Source organism: Ursus americanus, chromosome 35 (genome assembly GCF_024610735.1).
Source record: "Ursus americanus isolate L20-20 chromosome 35, mUrsAme1.1.p, whole genome shotgun sequence".
NCBI classification, from domain to species: Eukaryota; Metazoa; Chordata; class Mammalia; order Carnivora; family Ursidae; genus Ursus; species Ursus americanus.
The window spans coordinates 6,386,659-6,408,142 of record NC_142161.1 but is presented as its reverse complement, the minus strand read 5'-3'; the positions used below and the strand labels follow the sequence as shown (position 1 = coordinate 6,408,142).

At 43.1% G+C, this 21,484-nt stretch overlaps 1 protein-coding gene and 1 pseudogene across 5 annotated transcripts in view; one reads left to right on the top strand and one right to left on the bottom strand.

Annotated features, from left to right (window-relative positions):
• Window positions 1–21,484, bottom strand: part of LOC123795729 (uncharacterized) — a 486,557-nt gene that overhangs the window by 96,226 nt on the left and 368,847 nt on the right. The window lies entirely within an intron of this gene.
• LOC123795688 (ubiquitin-ribosomal protein eL40 fusion protein pseudogene) lies at window positions 11,335–18,013 on the top strand (annotated as a pseudogene).

Genomic DNA, 21,484 nt, shown 5'->3' with positions numbered 1-21,484 from the left:
CAGTGTTTACCATAGTAAAATTCTCTTAAAAACCTAATGGGCAAAAGACATGAACAGACATTTCTCCAAAGAAGATATACAAATGGCCAACAGACACATGAAAAAATGGTCAAAATCACTCGACATCAGGGAAATACATATCAAAATCACAATGAGATAACACCTCACAACTGTCAGAATGGCTAAAATTAACAGGTCGGGAAACAACAAATGTTGGTGAGGATGCAGAGAAAAGGGAACCCTTTTACACTGTTGGTGGGAATGCAAGCAGGCACAGCCACTCTGGAAAATAGTACGGAGTTCCTCAAAAAGTTGAAAATAGAGCTACCCTACGACCCAGCAATTGCACTGCGGAGTATTTACCCCAAAGATACAAATGTAATGATCTAAAGGGGCACCTGCACCCCAATGTTTACAGCAGCAATGTCCACAATAGCCAAACTATGGAAAGAGCCCAGATGTGCATCGATAGATGAACGGATAAAGAAGAATTGGTATATACATATATATACAATGGAAAGCTACTCGGCCATCAAAAAAATGATATCTTGCCATTTGTAATGATGTGGATGGAGCTAGAGTGTATTATGCAAAGCCAAGTAAGTCAATCAGAGAAAGACAATCATCATATGATCTCACTCATACGTGGAATTTAATAAACAAATCAGAGGATCATATGGGAAGAGAGGAAAAAATAAAACAAGATGAAACCAGAGAGGGAGATAAACCATAAGAGACTCTTAATCATAGGAAACAAACTCAGGGTTGCTGGAGGGGAGGGGAGTGGGGAGAATGGGGTAACTGGGTGACGGACATTAAGGAGGGCATGTGATGTAATGAGCACTAGGTATTATATAAGACTAATGAATCACTGACCTCTACCTCTGAAGCCAATAATACATTATATGTTAATTAATTGAATTAAAAAAAAAAGTATGAGCTTCCTATGAAGCTATTGGCTTCATTCCCCTAGACAAAATCCACATCCGTACATTAAGTTCTTCTCTATCCTTGAGATTCTTGGAAAGCTCCTGTAGCCCAATACACTTGATGATATTCTTGGATTCCTATAGATTAATGAGAGGATCTGAAGTACACCTGTAAGATTCTTTTTTTTAAAAAAGATTTTATTTATTTATTTGACAGAGAGACAGCCAGAGAGAGAGGGAACACAAGCGGGGGGAGTGGGAGAGGAAGAAGGAGGCTCACAGTGGAAGAGCCTGATGTGGGGCTCGATCCCAGAATGCCGGGATCACGCCCTGAGCCAAAGGCAGACGCTTAACGACTGAGCCACCCAGGCGCCCCACCTGTAAGATTCTTAAACGAAACTTTTTCCACTTTAAATCTGTTTGAGGTTTTAATAGAGTTTTTCAGTCTTACTCTTAGTTTCATCTTCAGACCAGGAGTTCTCAAAGTGTGCTCCCGGGACACTTGGGGGGTCCTCAAGACACTCAGAAAGCCCACAGGGTCAAAACTATTTTCATAATAAGACAGGGGTGCCTGGGTGGCTCAGTTGGTTAAGCATCTGACTTTGTCTCAGGTCATGAGCCTGGGATGAGCCCCAGGTAGAGCTCCCAGCTCAGCAGGGAGTCTGTTTATCTCTCTGCCCCTCCCCCAACTTGTGCACCACTCTCTTGCTGTCTCTCAAATAAATAAAATCCTTAAAAAATAATAATATAAGACATAACTTTATTTTTCCGTCTTATTTTCTTACTATCTTCTACATGTAATAGAATTTTCCAGAGGCTATATGACCTATGATATCTTCCAGCTACCTTCTATCAAGTTAGGTGTTAAAGAAATGTATAAACATGTAAAACAATGACACTCTTCTATTTCTTTTGAAAAATACATTTTTAAATAAAAATATATATTATTGTGTTAACATATAATGTGTGCCATTGTTTTAAATTCCCCAATTTTGATTTCTAAAATCAATATATATCACACACATACAAAAAGCATCTACAGGCCCTCAGTCACTGTAACATTGCAAAGGGCCCTAAGATTGAAACGTTTGAGAAATACCACTTTTTTAAATCGTGGTTTATTTACAAAAGAGCATGTTCGTTCACTGTATTGATTACATTAGCTCTGACAAAACCTCTCTGCAAATAGTACAAACAACAGCAATAAAAATAACCCGACAAAAGAAACACACCGTGTATCGTGGAGAACCGCACGACAGACTGCCTAACCTAAAGACGAGTACTACTCCAGGTGTTTTTGATAATGGTCTTCTGCATTCAACATTTTATTTTTCTCTGTAGAAACGTGTGGACCACAAAGACCCAGGGATGAATCTCTCACATTGAACCCAACCAACAACAGGCAGCTCCTAACTGATTTTCTCTTCTTTTGACAGAGGAAGCTCAATATAAGCAAGATCGCACTCATTTGTTCAAAGTTCCAAAAGGAAGGTTTTAGTCATCACAGCAAATACGGACAGATCCTCTTACACCAGTGCAAGCAACAAATCAGATTAAAAGGAAAGAACCAATGCAATGCAAACTTGTTCATCACATGTTTACTGCAGGAAACATTTTCCTGGGATAGTTGAACCAGTAGCTCAAACCATCTTAATATCTGAATCAGAACACTTCACTGTTCAGTCTTCTCCGACCTAGCCAAAAGCCACCACCACCACCGACAAATAACCAGACTGTTGTTATCAATAGGATATCATATTCTATCTTACAGTGATTTCCAAAGAAAGACTTGCTTTTCGTTAGAGTTGAAGTTTAAAAGCAGATTTCGAAGAAAGTTGATTCTCAAGTAAGATTTCAATACTGTTCGGTGAAACATTGACTAGCTTAGCTTTCACATCATTTTGTGCATTCAAGAAATGTCTGCCACTTCACTTTAGTCCCATGCTCAATCATTTAGAACAAAACACAACACAACAAAAATCCCAACCCATTCTGCCAGCTCAACAAAAGGCTTTGTGTGGGTGTGTGTTAGAGAGTAATTATGAGGTTTTTATTTCACTAATTATTCTTCAGCCTTTGAAATGTCAGTGTAGGTCAAAGTAGCGGCCAATGTTTTGAACCAGATCTGAATTCAAATAAGGAGGCCACTGCAGGAATAACCAGAAAAAGAATCAACGGTAAAGTAATTTGACGTTAGGAGTGAAGGAAAATGAGACTCAAGGTCACAGGAATTTAAATTTTCCATCCTGAGGATTTCAAAAACCCCAAAGTGTCATGCAAAATTTATATTTTAGATATGACACGAGTGACTGTGCCTCCATATCCACACTGCAAAGATGTTCTAATGAGGTATATATCGAGACTTATGTAATGAGTTTATTTTTAAATTTTTAAAAATTACAAAACCATATAGGGTTTTTTCTTCTAAGCAGCCTTTTGGGAGCTCATAAACTCATTTCAAATATTGTTTAACTACTCCAAACATTTTCCTTAATTATCTTGTAGAAACCATTTTTGAGCTGATTTCCTAAATTAATTTGAAGATTGACCTCATTATCTTACAACAAAATTTCATTTTTACGAACATTAAATTGTGACACTTTCTAACTTCAACAGAAAGTAAGCACACCCTCTGAGAAGAGAACGAGTAAGGCAGGCAAATTGATTGATTGTCCCTTATAATAACTAATATGCATGAATATGCTGATTTTTTGCTAATAAATTATCTCAGGAAGGTTACTAGACTTAGGTGTAGTGCTGATTTCCCTGACCCCGAGCCCTCAGGAGCAGCTAAGTTTACACAATGAAAGCGGACCAGATTGGAGTAAAGTGATTCCATTCATTTCAGTCATGCCCATGACTGATACCCAGTGTCATGACCAAATTGATCACACGATGGTCTCCATCAATCTTTGCAACAGTAGAATTGAGCAGATTAGTTGTGCTGTGGCCTGTTCATTTCACCTCCTATAGAGACAGCTCAATCTGAGAGGAGAAAGAAGAGTAAGTTAATTGAGGATAGAGGGTTCACTCTGACAGTTTATGACAATCACCCCACTTTCCCCCTTTGTTCCCATATTTTGATGTCTGGTGGATCTAAGATGCCCCAGGCCTTTGCTTCTTCACGTGTGGTCCCAGACCTGCAGCCTTGGCATTATCTCAGGCCCCTTCCCAGACCTAATAACAGACCCTGATCTTAAGAAGACCTCCTCCCACCACCATGATTTCCATACGCTTTAAATTTAAGAAGCACTGGTCTGCCCATAGCTACTTTGAGAGTTGACAGATTCCTCAATATTAAGCAACTGCATCGTTGATAAGAAGATCTGAGATCATCTGTGCGGCTGGAGACCGGGAGGGATGTGCAAGAAAAAAAGAACAAAAGACTAAGTGAGGATTTCAGAAAAAGCTTTCCAAAATGGACTCAAAACATCACCTTCACTAGAATCTGAACTGTTCTGGAATAGAAACACTCTCTGCAGGTTTCTCGGGCTTGGTTAATTCCTGACACTCAAGCCCGGCACCGTCCAACAGAAATACAATGCGAGCCACAAGGTGAGCCACAGATGTAATTGTACACTTTCTGCTAGCCACATTTAAGAGATAAAAGCAGAGAAAATAGTACGTTTTACTTAACCCACTATATACAAAATACAATCAATATTTAATCAATATTAATGAGATAGTTTACATTTTTTACTAAGTCTTCAAAATCTCGTGTGTATTTAACTCTTACAGGACATCTCATAATGAGACATTTCAAGTGTTCAATGGACATATGCACTGGTGGTTACTGTATTGGATAGGATCGTCTAGCCCAGAAACCAGAGCTCTAACCACAGCCATCATCCTTAGATCATATAGGTAGTATTTGGTATGCATACAAGTATGCTTGTATTCTGGTGCATAATTGAGAGATTCCTGTTCTGTCTTAATTTGGTGTGTGTGTGTGTGTGTGTGTGTGTGTGAGAGAGAGAGAGAGAGAGAGAGAGAGAGAGAGATTTATTTTTTTTTGTCCAACTTGAAGAGTGCCCAAGTAATGTACTATGGTTTTACTAAGACATTCACTATTCCCAGTGAGTTCTCCTCCTTTCTAGCTTACTAGGTTAAATTGTAATCTAGGTTAGTAAATTAGGTTAGTAAGTACTTTCTCTTAAGATAGGCTCTTTGCTTATCCCCAGATAATTCAAAATAAGGAAAACTCAACCTCCCGGATATCCCATTGTAGATGTGATAGCATGGAAGCCGGGCTTCTCCAATTCTCAAAACAAAGAAGGAAAATAATGGTGTTTCCAATGCAAAGTTGTTGTGAGGAATAATTGAGGTGATGCACGGACTTCAGTCCAGTGCCTGACATATAGTAAGAGTTCAATAAATGCTATTTATCATCATTTTTAGTCTCCTTTGAACCTCGATAATAGCCAAGGAACTAAAAATAATAAATGTGACCCAGGTATGTAAGAAGAATGATAAACTCTCATGTCAGAGCCACCTACCTTGAACACTAAACCAGTGCCTCATATTTTCAGGTTTTTGTTTTAGCCACTGCTCTTTTTTTGGGTACTAATTTCCATGTTAGTCAAAATATAGTAGGTTAACAAATAAATCAATGAATAAACTGAAATCTCGAGGGTTTAATACAACAAAGGGTCAATTTTCATTCAAGTCACAGCGTGATGTGTGTCAGGTGGCTTTCTGGGGTGATTGCCCCCCAAATGGTGACTTGGAGATCTAGTCTATTTCTGTATTGTTTGAGTGACATCTTAAACACCTGGCCTCCAGCATTTCTGGAAAATGGACATGGACACACACACACACACACACACACACACTGTGGATAGCTGAGCAAGGCTTATGAACAGGCCCAGAAATGGCATACGTTATTTCTGTCCCTATTCCATTGACCAAAACATGAGCAAATAACCACAACCTAACTGCAAGTCTTCCTCTATGCCCAGAACGGGATCCATGACACAGAATTTGGAAAACCCACAACACTCTTTTTGACACAGGCTGGTATTTTGTGCATTTGGAGTACAGAATGCAATATTTTAAAAAAGCATTCCTCCCAGATGTCAGGGTGCATATGGTGGGTTAGGCATGGGATGGAAGGAACTGATTCAAAGACATATGGAAAGAGAAAAAAAGACAGCCCTGGCTTGTGTGTGTCTAACAGTTAAAATGTGAAATCAAGGGAAAATTACAAATGTATCTTCATTTAATAATGTCTGATATTTAGTTAGCATAGTACATTTTAAAATGTCATAATGTGCTTTTAAATTTCTATAAATTATCATGCTCCATCCCACAGAGACTTGTGACACGGGTGGTCCTTTTCCCATTTTACAGAGGAGTAGGAGCTGAGTCTGCTTCAATGACTGCCATCCAAGGGGTCTAATGCCAAGGGCAGCATTCTGCCTGAGTGCCACAGGGCCTAGAATCCAGTCTCTCATCTAGGCCAAAACTACTCCCAATGCAATGGGAGATGTTCCCCAGATTCCGATTAAACACCAATGAAACAAGTTCACTGTGTTGAGGCTTCTCTTCCCTCCTCAGACAGTGCCATCTACTCCCTTTGACACAGATCATTCCTTATTCTGTTTTAGGGACCATAGAAAAGACGCATCTTTCTTTTACATCTCGATTGTTTTCATAGCTGGAGACAATTGTACCTGTTCCCCAACCCGAATTCCTTTACAACCTATCTTTCCAAACATTCCTCAATGACATGACCAAATTTTATTGTCCCCTATCACATTCTAGGTTGTCAACATCCCTTTTAAAGCTTAACATCCACAGTTAAAAGCAGCATGCACATGGGATCTGAGATGGCCGTCTCTCTTCAGAAAGAGTGACATACTGTGGGGTGCCTGGGTGGCACAGCGGTTAAGCGTCTGCCTTCGGCTCAGGGCGTGATCCCGGCGTTCTGGGATCGAGCCCCACATCAGGCTCCTCCGCTAGGAGCCTGCTTCTTCCTCTCCCACTCCCCCTGCTTGTGTTCCCTCTCTCGCTGGCTGTCTCTATCTCTCTGTCAAATAAATACATAAAATCTTAAAAAAAAAAAAAAAAAGGAGTGACATACTGCATGTCACACCCTAGATTTCATGCCTCCTCTTCTGAATGACTCTCTCTTCCTTCTGCACCCTGCTCCTTAGAACCAACCCACCTCCCTAAAGGGCTTCATATATTGTGAACTGCCTGAACATTTGAAATAGAAATCAGTGAATGTGTTTCTTTGTGGTAATCTTCAACCCTGAAAAACTCTAAAAGGCTCAATAGTCACTGATGTTTGTTTGAAAACTTTTTACCAGTTAATCTTTACTGCATACTGCCTTTTAAGTTACAGAAAGTGTGAATGGCAATAGAAATGTGTATAAAAAAAGAAAAAGGAAAAAAGAAATGTTTATGGATTTCATTTTACTTTTTTCACTTTCATTTTATTTTATTTTACACTTGCTTTGTGCCAGAGTCTGTGAGGTTAGAATGGCAAACCAATCGTAGTCTTTGCTTTCGTGCTGCAGAGAGTCCAGTAGGAAAGACAGACATTGTTCAAATAATCATGCAAGTAAATATAAAGTAGCAAATACAAGTGTTTTGAAGGAAGATACCAAGTACTTTGAGAAAACAGAGCAGGGAGCGATTATAAATTGCAGAGTGATCTGAAGAGGTAGAGATTTACGATCTGAGTAATAACGACAAAGTTAAAGCTGGATGGTTGGAACACAGATCTCATGTTGTATCCGTTACACGTCCTGCCTTGCTAACGGGAAGCAAAGACACATCCTGGAAAAACCCGTCATCTGATGAAATTTCCAGCACAGATGTAATGATGAGTACATCAAATAAGCGACAAAACAATCCGTGTTTACCCTTTGAGAAAAAAATCCAACAGATAATTTTCAAGAGAAACTCACATGCTGAGAAATCAGGGAAATGCGAAGGGCTGGAAAGGGTGTGACATAACTTAAACCACAGCTTCGAAAGGCTTCCAACAACCTGGGTAATTATTAAGACACTGAAAGAACCAAAAATGACGTGGGAGTAAATGGAAGATGCGTGATCCAAATGGAGTGATGGCATGCACGGTGCCTCAGCGGAAGGGCAGAGAAAGGATATGTCCTGACCCTCAGTTCCCAGAAGGGTCGATCTGCTCATAAGAAACTGACTCTCCTTTTTCATTACAAGAACCCAGATGTAATGGACTTGGGGACGCCAATGGCAATGTGGACTCCGCCTCACTACAGTCCTTCTGTGCTCCTCAGATCACATCTTTATGTCACATTAGTTTCGTCTGAGTCAAGCAAGTTTCTGAAATATGGCTTTTGCCCATTAAAGAAATAAGGGAGATGGTTTTCCAATGTACTTTAATGTTTTCAAGAAAAATTGGATTAATGCATTGTAAAAAATACATTGGTTTGTTGCTTCTGAAAGGTCTTCCCTTGACTCAATGTATAGCTTGGAGCACGTTAACGTTCTAAAATCTTTAGAATAAACATAAACTGCTCTCATGAAAGTTTATACCCGATCTCTTTTCTCGGCCGGCGACATTCTTTTTTTTTTTTTTTTTTTTTTTTTTTTACAGAGCAAAATAATAACATTCAAATCTGTTGCTGTTTAACCATTCTGGATTTTCCAAGGGCACTTAATAAGTGAGCACCTTAAATGGAACTGATAGCAACACATAAGTCTCTTAAAGATGGTAGAAACCCCAGAAAGGTGTCTAATAAGAGAATTTAGCTATGAAATTGGCTTGCTAAAAAGCAGACTGTCCTCCACCTTGAAATTCCAGCCACCCTCCATATTATTTCTCAAAGTCTGAGGGCAATTCAATTTTACATGGCATTTTCAATGGGATTTTAAAATGTACTTCTTGAGTAAAACTATTTCTGTATTATAAAATCATTATGTAGCATTTTCTTTTCTGTCCTTTGATATCTGGATTTATTTCTCTTTTTCCTAATTCCATGATTAGGAAGAATCTCTATCTTTTCTATCAAGGACATTTAAACAGGGTATGGATTTCAGGTTTATTTTGTCTATGGTTCTAAAAATGCAAAGAGCTTTGTTTTAATGTATTTGATTTTCTTTGGAGTCAACATTCCTTCTTGCATTTAAATGTGATGATGTAAATCAGAGCTGACACTATGAGCTCTGTCTGCAGCTTTTGCTTGGCCCCAGTATTTATGCACCTCCTCTGCAGATTCCAGCACATTCTACATTGTTTATCCTAATCACTATTACACCAGGTGAATAAACGTGGTTATAGTTTCCACGTAAAGCAGCTTCCTCATGGAAAAGATTCACGATGATTCGTGATAACAGAAAAACCATGCAACTCTGGACATGCAGATATGTCTTATAATGGAGTTGTAGGTTATGTGCCCTTCTATGCAGAAAACTGAACAACCCTTAAAGGGCACACAAAGCAGTGCACATGACATCAGCGGTGTCTTTCAAAGTCCAACAGTTTGTCCTCCAGCTCAGGAACAGAATCACCGTCTCTTTCATTAAATACCAAATGACGTTGTTAGCTCGCATGTTAGGCTGTGTTGCATGAAAATTATGTCTCTTTGAGCACCTGACACTCCGCACTGTGTGATGCTCACACTTGGGAAGACTTCCGGGAACAGCAGGTTCTCCTTTCCTGGCTCCTCTGCACTCCGAAGTGCATGCTGTCTTCCCAGCATATGCTCCCGGCAGTGGAAGGGCAATGGAATCTTCCGGCTGCAGCTGCTTCCCCTTTTCGTTCTCGTGGCCCTCCCTGCCACTGACCTCCTGACTCCCCTTTTCCTCCTCTCTGCTTCCTCCTCCATCCTTATCCCCCTGACCCTTTCCTTCTGTCTTTTATGTAAAAAAGTGTAAAATTGAATGTTTATACAAAGATTATGTAATGCATTTCCATTGTGCTTCTGGGAGAGGTGCTTTGTCAGGCCAATATTACTATGCAGCTCACAGAACCACAGACATTTTTTCAGCTAGAAGAGAATTAGAGATAACCCCGTGAAGTAGTTTCTAAATTATATTTTAGCAGTGGAATCTTAGGTTTAAAGACAATTCTACATGTGATCACAATATATAAAATTGATGAAGGTGGAGCCGCTCTTTGAAACAAAGAAGGAGGGCGCAGAGTCCCCGGTCCTCAGCCTCCTCTTGCCTTCAAGGAGCCCCAGTCTCCTCAGGAAACAATAGAAAAACCTTGATGTCCTATCTGAGGACAATCTCCTATCTGAGGACCAGAAAGATCAAACATTCTATGCCAGGTAACAAACATTTTAAGTGACAAGGACACAGCCACAGCCCACCTTTCTGTAGCTGCAATTAGAGGTGATTCTGCTCTCATTTTAATAAAATGGGAGTTCAGAGCTGATGAAAACGCAGAATGACCTCAAGGGAAAGGTGGAATCATTATGTAACTCTAATGAACATTTATTTAACTTTTATACTGTGCTGGGCGGTGAGCAGGTATTACAAATATAAAAAGATTCATTCTCTTCAGATGCTTAGAGTCCAGTAGCTGGAAGCATGCACAAAACAAAACAAAAAACAGCAACCCCAGAGTTTCAGAAGAACAGAATACAGAAAGAGCCTTCAATCTTCTCTGTGGGGTCCTGGAAAGCTTGACAGGCAACACAGATCCTTACCTAGGACGTGGAGGAACAGGCGCTGGCCAGGGAAAGGACATCTAGGCAGAGGAGTCAGCGTGTACGGAGGCATGGAAGAATGAAAGCATGTGGCAGCATTGGGGGCTGCACGTGGCTTGGGGGAGCGTACAGTGTGGGAGGGGGAATGGCGGACAAGGAGGTTGGGAAAGTACAGGGGACCAAATAGCTTTCTTTCTGACAAGAAACGAGGGAGAATACAAGATGTCCGAGCAGGAAGCTGACACACGAGTTAGAAAAATTATCTGACAGCGAGGCGGATACAAATCAGGGCTGTGATGGTGAAGGTGACAATGAGCTACGGAGTCAAGAGGACCCACCCAGGATGACAGGTGAGAATAAAGGAGAAGATAGGGCCAGATTTCCAGTTTGGGCAACTTGGTAGGTGGTTGTCAGTCTCTGGAGAGGGAATACAGGAAGGAGATCACATTTTAGACTCAAAGAAAAAGAAAATTGTTTTGGTTTTGAACATAATGAGTTAGAGGAGAAGAATTGGGGTCCTGATGAAAATGCTTCATGCATTTAGATAAAATGCTAAGAAGAGAGTCAAGGATTTTAAAAGGGGTGGGGGAGGCCAGAGGATAATGCCAGCTTGTATGTGGTAACTAAAACCTAGAATAAGATTTCTCCAAAAGGCCATGATGAAAAAGAGAGCAGAACAGAGAGCCCTCAAGAATTCTAACATCTAAGTGGTAGACGTAGAATGACCATCCCACAAACAAGGCTGAGAAGGGGCCACCAGAAGCATGAGACCACCAGCCCAGCAAGAGAACTGTCATGAAAAACAATCCAAACGAGGAAAGAACATCATGGACCAGGAGGGTCAACTGTGGTCAGTTCTATACAGAAGCCAGGTCAGATGAGAACTGTGGTCTTTGCTGGGCAGTTTAGTGGAGTGACTTTGACAGAGGCAGAAGTGTAGCCCTCATGGTTTGAGAAACAAACGTAGAGTGAGAAGCAGAGATATTCATTAGAGGTTATTTCAAGAAACTTTCCTAGGAAGGGAAGGGGAAATACAGGATTTTGAATAAGGAATATGAGAGCTACATTAATTTCTTTTATGAGAGAAACTCAAGAGATATCGGTGAAGCTGGCAGGTTTGAAGATCCAGGAGAGGGAGAAATGGCAAATGGCGCACAACCCAGAGAAGCTCATTGAAGATTCCCAAACCCTGGAGGGAGTAGCAGTCTTGCACAGGTGGAAGATGGGTGCATGGCGAGATGTTTCTAAACAGCAGAGTAGAAGCCGAGTGCTTTTCCCAGAAAGCTAAATGCTGGAAATGAGAGAGGAAGTAGCCAGGACTGAGTTTGGAGATAGAGGGAAGTATGGCAGAGTCCCCGAATACAATGGCTGAGGGCAGGAAATGCACCAAGAGGGACGTGTATAAAAATTGTTCATTGCTGTTGAAATATAACTGAGCTTAGAGACATGAGTTTCTGATTCCAGTCTAGTTCTAGGCAGATGTCCTTTCTGAATCCCCCCCAGGGGTTGGGAAATGTGGCAACGCTTTTATGAGATAGAACATGAGGCCCACGTGTCAAGGGGACACCGGAGGCATGTAAGAAGGAAAATGTATATTCTGAAAACTTTCAGAGGTATTAAGAGGCTCAACTTCCCTCGCTCCGAATTCCCTCATGTAAATGTAATCATCTTCCCTAAATTCCATCCCGCCTTCCTATGCCCTTTGGGCAGAGACGAGCTGCATTTTTTCTCCTCCTTCCAGCAGCGTACCCCCTTCTACTTTGTGTTCACTTTCAACTTCACTCTCCACTTCTCCGTGTCATTAGGACGAGCACCAGCAACGGGCGCCCCTTCTGTCTGCAGGATGATTGTGTCTATAGAGGCCGTTTGCAGTCCGTCAGAGGACAGGTATGTTATCTCCATTCTGCAAAGATTATACCGTATACACAATCACCAGCACTCCCTATCTCGATACGGTCAGTTAATAACAATCTGTCTTTACAGAGACCTCAACGAATTCGGGAGCTGTTGCCTTGCAGAGTGTTTTCACCACTCAAATTGCTCTTAGAGATAGCGGGGGGAAAAAAATCAAATTAAGTCATTTCCCTCCTACCCTTTCGCTACCTACTTGGAAATCATTAGTACAAATGATAGTTACCCCAGCAATAGCAATGCAATCAAAACAAGCACATCCATCTCAGTGAACCACGTCGCTGGCTCGGGTATTCCATTGGCTGCTAATTAACAGTGACACACATTAATGGCCCCAGCAGCAGGGTCAGCCCAGCATCAGTAGCGCTGTAATGCAGGCAGAAATGATAGATATGAAAGTCTTTCCTCCAGCTCCAAAGAAGAAGGGGGGAAATGAAAGTCACTTGACGGCAGGTCTCCCAGGGAAACTGCTCTAAATCGGCAGCCTTCCTAAACCTGAGAGAAGAAGAAAAGGAAACAAGTTCCTGCTTCCGGGTCCCTGAGTAATTTTCTGTTGAATTCAATGGAATGTGACCTTAGTCCTGAACAAAGTAAAGATCACCACCCCACAGGGTTTGGAGGCGGGATGGCAGGCTCAGGACGGAGCTAAGCTTGTATTCTGAAACCTTTCCTCCAATCCCTAGGTTGGTTTTTACTGAACAGCACAATGAAAATGAAAATTAAAAAAAAACTCACAAAAAACAAAAAACCCATCCACGGCTTTCCACCACCTCGCAACGGTAGCCTGAGCTGTGTGACCTTAGAATCAGCAGCTGGCCAGAAAGGGGTTTTAAGGCTTTTCTTAAAAGATACCCCCTCAGACTTCTAGAGAGCCCCAAATGGATTCTTCGGGAAGCTCTATAGAGGAACAGTGGTGTTACTTGGCCAAGATCACCCAATGGCCTGATGCCCCCCGCTCTGCGGGGTTCCGAGCCAGCAGCAGGTGCTCAAGACACACTTGTCGACCACATGAAGAAGTCTACCCCTGATTTTTTTTTTAAGATTTTATTTATTTATTCGGCAGAGATAGAGACAGCCAGCGAGAGAGGGAACACAAGCAGGGGGAGTGGGAGAGGAAGAAGCAGGCTCATAGCAGAGGAGCCCTATGTGGGGCTCGATCCCATAACGCCAGGATCACGCCCTGAGCCGAAGGCAGACGCTTAACCGCTGTGCCACCCAGGCGCCCCTACCCCTGATTTTTATCCACGTCGTCCTGACTAGTCTATCACATGACGGTTCGCACCTATCCTTGAGCAATGTCCCGAGAGGCAAAAAGATGACTTTGTGATGGGGCTGGCGGCGAGAGGACATGGAGTTCAGGCAACAGCTGGGGAAGGAGGAGAGGAGGGTTCGGGGTAACGAAGTGCAGCTTGAGGACCTCAGGCGCCTGTCGGGAGAGAAAAATGGAATGACGAGGGGGTGATAGCAAAGACAAAGGTGTCTGCCTGGAGACCTCAGAAGGCAACCCGAGGGGCCCCTGTCTTCTGGGGAGGCCTGAGCACCCCGCGCCGTACTCTGCTGCTTCGCTGTTCCCTGGGCTCTCCCCCGAGTCTCCGAGGGGAGCAGACTGTGTGTGTTTGTTGTGCAGAGCGCTGCAGTACGCAAACAGATTGACAGAAATTTATGCCAGCCCTCCTTGTTTAAAAACATGAATTATTCAAGAAATATTACAATATTAATTAGAAATCATTAAAATACGAGTGTTGGGGGAGGGAGGAACGAGAGGGTGCATTAGCAAAATCGCGTTTAGCCCAAACATCCAGTGTGTGCCAAAGCCGCTTAATCATTGCTTTGATTGTCAAAATACCGGAACACCAGTCTCACAGAACGGGGGAGAGGAAGGCTCTTGGAAGCTGCTGCTTCCCATTATTATTGGGGAGATTAATTATTTATGGAGCTCCGGCAGTGTCCTGGGTGCTCCAGAAGACACAAATAAGAAGAGGTGTCTGCCCGAAGGGCATAGGAGAGAAATCAGAGCCGCACCAAGTTCTGACACACACACCCAGCCAGTGATTAATGATCAAGAGGACGAGGGGCTTTTGCTCTGGGTTTGCAGTTTGCTCAGTGTTTTGAGCTTTCGGCTTTCAGAGGAATCACAAAGTGAACGTTGTTCCTCAAGAATGCCGGGGACGATGTAAGCTATCGGGAGCCCTATGAGTGAGAGAAATAGATAAACCCGGAAGGTCAGTGTCACGTTTACAAACCACGGAGGGCGGCAAAAAAGAACGAGGCTATTGAAAGGCATTCGCTGTTTTGAATAATTTGGATCTGGAGGATTCACCGGTGATGGTGATTATTTCATACCCATGACAGATCCACAAACTACCATTGTGACACCAAATGCACTTGGGGTGGAACACCTGCAAACTGTAAAGGTCCCAACACGGGTGACGCTGTATTATCCTATATGCGATTATGACACTGACGCTGACGTACAGGGATCATTCGGAAAGGACCTCTGTGATTGATACAACAGTGCATGTGAAAGGAAAGACCAGGAAACACAATGAGTCCATCTATCTCAGTCTTAAGAGGGGCCATCTCGACAGCTGAATTAACTATCTCATGGCGGTAGGGTATCGTTCCAAGGCTCTGGCAGTGTGACACAAATAGAATCCTCATGACCTTAATTGATTACAACAGCTTCCACTCAGCACCAGAAGAGGTTGAATCAATGAGCAAGTGATTATCACACCCTGCAGGATGTGGGCAGGAAAGAGTGAAAGCAGGCTTGCAGAGAGCCTGTATTGGAAATGAGTTCATCCTCTTGCCCCATTTAGCTTAGTTCATGCCCGGCAACGGGTCATGGTCATGCCCGAGCACCACCAACACTGACTTTAAGGTATGGAGATGGGCATGACCGAAGGAGCCACGGAATTTTTCGGTCACACCCCAATTGACAAGACCTTAGAACCCACCAAGGACATTCAGGCTATGCTCTCTCTCCCTTGTTTAGAATAAGACCCTATTCTGTTGCATGGTAAAGAGCACCTAGTGTCCTGGACAATGGGGACTTTGTCTTATTCCCTCCACATCCTCATCCCAGGTCAATTTCCACCTATGAAGAAGAAGAGCTGGAAGGCAGGGTCTGAAGCTCTTACGGCTGGAGTACAGAGTTGGGAAATCAAATGGGTCTAAATAGAAACACGCAGTGGCTGAAGGAGGAGGAGTGAATCCAGAAACCAGGGAAGGCAAGACGAACCCAGAAAAGCCAGTCTCAAATACAAGTTGGGAATCTAGACGCACAGTAGTTCAAAGTCTTACAAACAGTAATAATCACAAAGGAAGAGACGAGTGAATTCTCCAGGGCCTGCTCCAACTGGCTTTTTTTTTTTCTTTTCACAATTCTCGTGGGTGTTTCCTCTCACAGAGTGCCCTTAGTTGCAGAGGGAGCCTTCTGACAGACTGTACAGGCCCCGGTATGCTCAATAAATATTTGTGGGGTGAATGACTCAATGATTTTAATTTCGGTTCAAGTCCGTCTAGGCACCAGCAGATGTTCAGGGAATCTAAATTAACGTACTTCCCACTCGACGTATATACATTGACCGATATTACTAACAGGATGTGGAGACAGGGGTTGGAACCAATGTGACTATTTATAAAAATTAAAGCGAAGTGAGGCGGTTATAGAACCTTAGAAGTTGGGTAGTTTTGCAGGCTCATTAGGCAGCCTCCAGACAACAATTGTAGCTTGTAGCATTTGCATGGGTTCCTCGCATAGTGGCCAGTATTGCTATATGTCCCTTCTGGTACTGACACTGTTCTGTTTCTTGTGCATCTGAACCCTGTTTCTCTCCACTCTGCAAAGACAAGAGAATCTGTCTTCAGTCACTCCGAGTTCAGGTACAAATATTGTTAACGAACTCTCTTTTTGTCTTTCTCAAAATACGCACACACACACACACACACAAACACATACACACATGCATACCTCGAATTCAAAAGGGGAGGTTAGTATATTAACTTTTTCATTAGATCCACTTATTTTCTTTCTTTTTTTTTTTTTTTTTAGGAATGTCGCTTTTAACTTCAGCAAGTGGGAATAGGAGCTATTTTTAAGGCTGCAATAATAGCTGTAATAATAGGCCAGAAAAACAACCAGCAGAATAAAATAAAGGTACAAATCCATTTGGAAGAGAATATAAGTATAATGGGATACTTGACCCCACAAACATGACCTCAATAGCTGTTCAAAAGCGTTGTGCTTTCCAAAAAATCAGGATGCAATTTAATATGGTGGGAACTGCCCAGATTACAAGATCAACTGTCACAGTCTGCGTTTCCTTGAGTTCATGTTTACAAGCTCTGAATACCTCTGCAGAATATAAAGCTCAAAAAAAGCATACCTCCCCTTGAAGAAAAGAACTGACCAAATGCTTCTCGATTCATTTATTAACTCATCAGGCAGCCAGGTTGAATTCAAGCTCACCCTTCTAAGGCTCTGTTTCTGCTACCAAAGCAAAGGACAGGGGAGAAGCAGTAACAATGTAACAATGATGACAGAACGTGATTCAGATGGTCATGCTCCAGTTAACATTATGGACTAAACTCTCGTCCCATACATGTGTCCTCTGGGATGTAATGTAGGCCAAAGAGAAGTGTGACACCTCTCAAAAGGGAAATTTTTAGAAAAGTAGAAATATGCTCGTATGCCACGTATGCACACACTTGGCACCATGTTCTTCATGAATATAAAACACTCTTAGAAGTTAGGGTTTACTTGAAACTATCTAGGCATGATCCAGACAGATTCATTAGAAACCTCTGGGATCCAATGGGATCTTCTGGGGAAAGGGTACATATCCCAAAGTACCCCGACCATCAGTTGAAGTGGGGGTCGGCCTACCTGAACTTGAGAATCCTCGCAGCCACGCTCACGACGTGCCTCTGAGAATACAGGTGGTGCTCTCGGGCCCTGGAGATCCCAGAGCAAAATCAAGAGGGAGGGCTGCTGTCTACAGGCCAAAAGTCCTGCCCGGGGCTGTGTACCTCTTAGAATTTTATTAAAAACTAAACCAAACACTCTTCAACAAGGAGGCCGGGTGGTTTGGTGGCCGTGGCCTTGTGGCAGTCTCAGAGATACAGATCTCTGTGAAGACCCTGATGGGCAAGACCATCACCCTTGAGGTCGAGCCCAGTGACACCATGGAGACTGTCAAAGCCAAAATCCAGGACAAGGAGGACATCCCGCCTGACCAGCAATGTCTGATTTTGGCCACGATCTCTCAGACTACAATAGGCAGAAAGCGTCCACCCCGCACCTGGTGCTCCGCCCCTGGGGCGGCATCATCGAGCCTTCCCTCCGCCAGCTGGCCCCGAAATGACAACCGCGACGAGATGATCTGCCGCAAGCGTTATGCTCACCTGCACCCCCGCAATCTCACCCACCGCAGGAGGCGCAGCCGCACCAACAGCCTGCACCCCAAGAAGAAGGTCAAATCAGGCTCCTCCACCAGCTCTTCCTTGCCGGCAGGGTGGCCTCCAGCCTGAACCCCAACGCCCTGGGGCCTCGATTGAGTTTCCCTCTCATTGAAACCAACCAACCAACCCACCTCAGGAAATGCACATCTTGCCTGTTGCAAGCTTCCATCAACCATGGCCTCCATGCAAACGCACAGCATCCTATCCATGTCTAGACAATGACACCATGAGGACTCTCCACCATTCTCCTCTAGCCATTCTTCTACTCTCCCGCAACGTTCTCAAGACACGACTTCTAACCGTTAAGCGTCTGAATGATGCTAAGCAGAACTAGGGTATCCCATAGCAGAAACGGACACAGTCAAAAGATGCCTGTATTTAAATGTCCAAACTGTAGCAAGAGGTGGTTCTTTCCTCTCTGTCATCCTGTGAAAAAATGCTCCAGGTGACAACCCCCAGATGTGTTTAGATGTCTCACCATCCTCAATTCTTCCCTTTGGAAGCCTAGTGTGACAGCCACTTCTCCAACCTTCTGGATCGAGATTGGAATACTTTGTATATTGCCTTTGCATCACAAGTGCAGGCAGAATGTCTGCAGCAGGAAGAAAATAACCAGGGGTCTCAAAATGAACCCTTCATGCCAGTGTTTTGTACTACTTATTTTTAAAAAAAGGCCTCAGGGAATCTGCCTCCTGCCCGTTGCAAAGCTTCACGGAGAATATGATTGCACTGATACCAGTGCCAGGTGTGGGTGGCCTCTGTGGGCAAAGGAGCAAAGGCCGCATAGAGTCCCAACCTCTCCATGCTGAAAAGCTACACCTCCCTAAAATTAAAGCCAAGAAACCAGAGCAGAGGAGACAAGTAAATATCCCCTTTCCCTGTGGCACCTCCCGCCTAATGGGAATCGTAGTTAATGATCTGAATCGAAAGCGAAGTCTTGTTTTATGGAATGCTCACTCTTTGTTAAGCAAAGCTGTTTGGGCGAAGGACCATTCTATTGATTTAAAAATTGATTTCTTTTTTTCCCCCTTCATATAACTAAAACATGGCTCACAAATCACAGCTCTTTTATTCTTCTGGCTACAACCTAGGCTGAATCTCTCCCAACCTACTCACCGAGGGACGTCTGATGGAGGAAGTGGGAACATTTGGACAGAGATTGTTCAAGATTCTATTAAAGGTTTCAAGTGGCTTCCTTTGAACATTTGGTAATTTATATTTCGAGTCCCTTGGTGTAATTATTGTAATTATCATTAATCATCAACTTCCAGACCCAATCGAAATACAGAACATTGGAAAGGTCAAAGCAATGGAGAATTCTACGATTCTTCACAGAAGATACGAGGCATTAACATTCTGGTGCTCCACTTGTGTGACAAAGATTGTAATGAAAACAGAAAATAGCACAAGATTAATGTGTTCTCATGATAAGAATCATCATAAGGAGAAGAGAAAGTGGAGCAAACTTAACCCGCTCCTGTCACAGCTGCAGGGCGATGACATGGGTTGAGGCTAAGGGACAGGCTGGGGCAGCTTGACCTGACCTTGCTGAAGATAACCATGACTTCCTTCTTTTGTGGAGTCGCCAGAGATAAGAAACCAGCTTTGGAGCACCGCAGGTTGCATTTTGGACAATTCAGTAGATTCCTGGTTGTCTATCTGGCTCCTTCCCCAGCTATCTGGCCCCAGCTCAGATCATTCACTCGACTTCAAAGCCACATCACAACTACCTGTTAGAAATCCGCCTACGTGTCCAAAACAGGACTCCTCACCTCGTCCCTGAACCGAATGCATCGCCTGTGGACAAAATAGGATAGTGCTAGAACGTCAGATTCTGGAAGTGCCCACACCTGTATCCAAATCCCAGTTTGGCCACTTATTACATGATCCTGGGGAAGATGCTGGCCTTTTCCTATTTGTAAAATATGCTTAACAAGCTCTGCTCCACAGTGTTAGTTTAAAGATAAAGTGAGACAATATACCCAAACAACTTAGCACATAGAAAGTGCTCAATAAATGTCAGCCATTTTTTATAGTACAAGCCCTTTATTATTATGAAGTCTATCTAGTTACTCAAGCAGAAAAAGGTAAGTCTGGGAATTACTCTCTATTTCTCCATCTCTGTCAGAATGGGACCAAATTCTGTCAATTATACTCCCTTAATGTCCCTCAAATCTTTTCATTCAATTTTCACTGCTTCTGCCTTAACTCAGACCCTTACAATTCTCCCCAGTATGGATTTAATTCTCATCTTCCTGCCTCTCTACTTGTCCCATTCTAAACCATCAGCTACATTGGAGCCAAAACCCTCTTCAAAAGCACATTATCATAACCCCCTTCTCCTGCTTAAATTCACCAGTGGCTTTCCAGCCGTGGAGCCACAGCTCCAATTCCATAGGAGGGCACGTGAGACCCCCATGATCTGGTCCCAGACTCTCTCCTTCCCACCATCACTTTGCTCTGACACCTCCACATTCCCCATGTTTCAGGCAGGCCACGTTTCCTGCAACCCCAGCACATGCCCTCAAGCTTTCTTGCCTCCTCTGTCAGTGCTGTTCCCCGCATCTGAAATCAGTGTCCTCCTTACATCCCGTCAGCCCCTTCACGTCCTTGCATGACTCAGCACAGGCACCATCACCTCTCGGAAGCTCTCCCTGGGCCTCTTCTCCCTCGTGTATGTTAAACGTCCTCACAGAACTTAAAACACTCTTCTGTCAATATTTATGTTGGACTTTGTGCAGGTCCCCATTCCCCACTGGGCTCTCAACTCCTAGAAAACAGCCACTGTTTCTTTCATCTCTGTGAGGCCACTTCTTAGCCTTGTGTCTAGCACGTAGGAGATGCACAATAACTTTTCTTGAATAAATTCACCCATCTTTCTGGTCTCTCTTGCTATCTACAATTATGAATGAGAAGCGAAGTGAATTACAATTGAAGTACTTCCTTTTTGTTTCTTGCTAACCATTAAACTGGGAAATGAGTTGGAAAAAAATCCTAAAGTTAAAGGGAAAATAGGATTGTGGATTATCTATGCATTTCCAAGATTATTCAGGTTCTTTGCATGGGCTGCTGACAGAAGACAGTGTAGGTAGGGCCTGCTGAAATGTACCAGCAGGCTAAAGATAATTGTACTAATTTGCTGAAATTTGTCCCCCTAATTTGCCCCTGTATAATAGAGAAAGGACTGAGAGACATTATGAAGAAAATTTTTAAAAGCTGACTTTTTTATCTCAGCAGAGATGCAGGGGAACTGTTCTATACAACTTGTTTTCTGGAAGTCCATTAAGGGAGCCAGCAGGGAAAACCATAAAGAACAATAACTCTAGCTGACAACACAAAGGTATGGAAGCCGAGGGAGGATATGCCGTGTGCCTCTCTGCCGGAGGCAAACAACCACCATGAGAATGGTAAACGCCATAGCTGGTCCCTCTGGATTGGGGGTTTGTTTTGTTTTGTTAGATTTTTTTATTTGTTTGAGAGACAGAGAGAGAGAGCGCACAAGCAGGGGGAGAAGCAGGCAGAGGGAGAAGCAGGCTCCCC